Below are 4164 nucleotides of genomic sequence, written 5' to 3'. Positions count from 1 at the left end.
GGACGGTGGGACGACGCAGGGCAGTCGGGCCGCCGGGGAGCACAGGCCGCTGTGCAGACGCACAGGGAGCACTACGAGTACCTTGGGACGCCCGCAGGCGATGGGGCTTCAGGCCGGGAACGCAGCGGTGCAAGAGGCGGGCGGCAGGTGATCTCCCAGGACAGAACTTTATTAGAAACCGAAAGGGCGGCAGGAGAGGATTAGGAATCGGGCTCCGGGGCCGGTGGTGGCTTCTCGTCATCAGGGGGACAATCGATGAAGTCAGCCAGCATGGCGGCCGTGTCATCCTGCTCTTTTTCGGCAAAAAGACGTAAGATTGGAAACAGTCACACACACACAGGCGCACAGAAGGACAGACCCAGAGCTGAGCCCCCTCCCCTGCCCGCCTACCTTCTCAGGGAGGGCCGCCGTCTCTGCCTCGACCTCCGCCTCCACATCTGCCACGGCAGGTGTCTCGGGGGGGACCGGCACCTCGTCACCCCCGCTCTCAGTCCCTCCTCCAGCAGGGTCCGGGGAGCCAAAGGCTCCTCTTCCTTGAGCTCCTGGGGAGGTGGCCCAGCTGGGACGCTCTCCGGGTCCGGCGGACCCTCTCCCTCAGAGGGGAGCACCTCAGGGACCAGCGTGGGGGCAACCTCGGCCCCCGGCCCCTCCTCGGCCCCCGGCTCCTCTACCTCCAGCAGCAGCCCGGGCTCGCCTTCGGGCTCAGGCTGGGACTTCGGGGACTGGACAGGGGGCAGCGCCGGGGGCGGGCTCGGCGGCGGGGGCCCACTCTCCTCTGCCGGTGCCCCTGCGGGGCCGAACTCCACCTCCTCCAGCTCCTCCAGCTCCTCCTCCTCCTCCTCCTCTTCCTCCTCTTCCTCCTCCTCCAACTCTCCTTCCTCTTCCTCAAACTCCTCCTCGAACTCCTCTTCTTCCTCTTCTTCCTCCTCAAAATACTCCTCCTCGTCCTCCTCCTCTTACTCAAAGTCCTCCTCCTCCTCCTCCTCCTCCTCTTCTTCCTCCTCCTCCTCCTCCTCGTCACTGCTGTTGATGTTAATGACCGTCAGGTCTTCCTCCAGGCCAGGGGGTCCTCCGCCGCCAGGAGTCCCTTCAGGGACCAGCTGGGGAGTCGGCAGTGCCACGGGGCCGGTACAGGGGGGGGCGGGGGGGCGGGAGAGGCCCCGGGGCCGTGGGAAGCTCCTCGGGCTCCTCTTTGGCCGGCCCAGGAGGGGAGGCAGTTGGTGGGCCGGCTGGAGCCACAGGCGGGGGTGTGGAGCCCGAGGGGGGAGGGGCGGCAGGGGAGGCAGCCCCTCGGGGACGATCACCACGCTGTCATCAGAGTCGCTTTCCAAGGAGATCTCCACGTCGGATGCCTCCTCCTTATCATAGTGGACAAAGGCCGGCCTGGGCACTCTGCCCCCAAAAGTCTCATCCGGGGGTATGGGGGGTGGAGGAGTGCCACTAGGGGCGAGGACGGGGTCCTCGTTGGAGCCTGCCCGATGGTTCTCTGGGCCAGGATGGAGCCGGGGGGGCACAGACACCAGGCCTGGGACGGAGAGGCCTAAGTGGTTGGCTGTGGCTGGAGGTCCAGGGCGTGTCGGAGGCAGGGGGCCCGCTGGCGGCAAGGGGCCCGTCGGGGGCATGGGGCCTCGGGGATGGAAGGGGGGTGCCCTGAATGGAGATGGGGCCTCAGGAGGGGGGACTGGAGCAGGCGTAGGGCAGGCAGAGCCCATGGACTGCAGGGGAGGGACCCGGGGGTGGGTCAGGGCAGCACAGGTCACCAGCGCTTCCGAGCAGAAAGATGCCACCTGAGGAAGAGGCCAACGGCAGGTGTGAGCATCAGGCACCAGAAGGAGAGGCCCTGGCTTCAGATGTGGGGGGTAGGGAGGGCCAAGGGGCAGCTACCTCAAGGCTGTCCTCTCGCTGGCCAAGGGAGAAGGCTTGCACTGCGCAGGAGAGGGGAGGCGGGCAGCGGGGAGCCGGGGCCAGCAGGAGTGCCAGCAGCAGGCGGTAGAGCTCCCGGCGGCAGCGGGAGCTGGTATACGGGGAGCTGCCCAGGACCTCGCCCTGCTGGACCCCCATGACCAGGGGGAGGACCAGGCCGTGCAGTCTCTGGAAAGAACACGGAGCACACTCAGAGATGGCGCTGAGACCACCCAATATAAAAAGCATTTTTACTGCCCTCAAAATCCTCTGTGCTCTCCACCTGTCCCTCAGAAACCACCAGTATTTTTTATTGTCTCTACATTTCTGTACCACAGTTTCTCCATTTACCTATTGAAAGACACTTTGCTTCCAAGTTTTGACAATTAAGAATAAAGGTACTATAAACATCGGTGTGCAGGTTTTTGTGTGGACATAGTTTGCAGCTCCTTTGGATAAATACCAAGGAGCATGACTGCTGGCTGGTATGCTAAGAGAATGTTTAGTTTTGTAAGAAAACAACAAACTCTTCCAAGTGGTTGTACCATTTTGCATTCCCACCGACAATGAGTGGAGTTCCTGTTGCTCCACATCCTCACCAGCATTTGGTGATGTCAGTGCTCTGCGATGGGCTGTTCTGGTGGATGTGCAGTCAAGTCTCGTTTTTATTTGCATTTCTCTGATGACATCTGACGTTCAGCATTTTTCATGTGCTGATTCACCATTGTATAACTTCTTTGGTGAGGTGTCTGTTAAGATCTTTGGCCCATTTTTCAATTGGGTTGTTTGTGATCTTGTTGAGTTTAAGAGTTCTCTGTATATTTGGGATAACAGTCCTTTATCAGATGTGTCTTTTGCAAATATCTTTGTTCAGTCTGTAGCTTATATTCCATTTTCTTGATATGGTCTTTCACAGAGCAGTTGTTTTTAATTTCAATAAGTTCATCACTAATGATTAATTCAAACATTAAATACATTTCTTTCACGGATTGCATGTTTGGTGTTGATATCACAATACCCAGGGTCCTCTAAATTATGTTGTCTTCTACAATATTTGCTATTTTTTCTTTTATATTTAGGTCTGTGGCCCATTTGGAGTTACATTTTTTTTTAAGATATTATTTATTTATTTGACAGAGAAGACACAGTGAGAGAAGGAACACAAGTAGGGGGAGTAGGAGAGGGAGAAGCAGGCTTCCTGTGGAGCAGGGAGCCCAATGCAGGGCTTAGTCCCAGGACCCTGGGATCATGACCTGAGCCAAAGGTAGACGCTTAACGACTAAGCCACCCAGGTGCCCCTTGAGTTAATTTTTTTGAAAGGTCTGTATCTAGATGCATTTTGTTATTGTTGTTGTTCTGTGGATGTCTACTTTTTTGTGTGTGTGTTTTTTAAAAATATTATTTATTTATTTGTTTGACAGGCAGAGATTATAAGTAGGCAGAGAGGCAGGCAGAGAGAGAGAGAGGAGGAAGCAGGCTCCCTGCTGAGCAGGGAGCCCGATATGGGGCTCGATCCCAGGACCCTGGGATCATGACCTGAGCCGAAGGCAGAGGCTTTAACCCACTGAACCACCCAGGCGCCCCTGGATGTCTACTTATTATAGCATTATATTTTAAAGACTGTCTTTGCTCCATTGTATTGTCTTTGCTCCTCTATCAAAGATCAGTTGACTAAATTTTTGAAGGTCTCTTTCTGGTCTCCCTATTCTGTCTCATTGATCTATTTGTTTATTCTTTTGCCAGTATAACACTGTCCTGATTACTGTAGTTTTATAGTGAGTCTTGAAGTTGGGTAGTGTCAGTCCCTTGTCCTTCTCCTTCAATGTTCTGTTGGCTGTTGTGGGTCCTTTGCCTTTCCATTTAACCTTTAGATGAGTTTGTCGATATCCATAAAATGACATGCTGGGATTGTCATTGGGATTGTAGTGAATCTATAGATCAAGTTGGGAAGAACTGGCATGTTGACAATATTCAGTCTTCCTATCCAAAAACATAGAGTATCTTTCCCTTTATGTGTTCTTTGATTTCATTCATCCGAGTTTTGTCGTTTTCCTCATACAGGTCTGATATGACTTTTGTTAGACTTATACCTAAATATTTCATTTTGGCGCGTCCTGATATAAATGGTGCTGTCTTTTTAATTTCAAATTTTAGTTGTTTATTATTGAGATATAGGAGAGCAATTTAATTTTTAAATATTAACCTTGTATTCTACAACCTTGCTTTAGTCACTTATTAGTTCCAGGAGGTTTTTGGATCAAT

At 53.5% G+C, this 4164-nt stretch overlaps 1 pseudogene across 1 annotated transcript; it reads right to left on the bottom strand.

Annotated features, from left to right (window-relative positions):
- Nucleotides 1–200: 200 nt before the first annotated feature.
- LOC309852211 (proline-, glutamic acid- and leucine-rich protein 1 pseudogene) lies at nucleotides 201–2151 on the bottom strand (annotated as a pseudogene). The gene is made up of 3 exons (XR_014316595.1): nucleotides 1885–2151; nucleotides 391–1787; nucleotides 201–287 (listed from the first exon to the last, which is right to left on the bottom strand). The product of XR_014316595.1 is annotated as a proline-, glutamic acid- and leucine-rich protein 1 pseudogene (transcript).
- Between the last annotated feature and the right edge of the window lie 2013 nt (nucleotides 2152–4164).

Source organism: Mustela nivalis (genome assembly GCF_964662115.1).
Source record: "Mustela nivalis genome assembly, chromosome: 17".
NCBI classification, from domain to species: domain Eukaryota; kingdom Metazoa; phylum Chordata; class Mammalia; order Carnivora; family Mustelidae; genus Mustela; species Mustela nivalis.
Note: the sequence above shows the minus strand (reverse complement) of the source record. Positions and strands in the feature narration are given on the sequence as shown.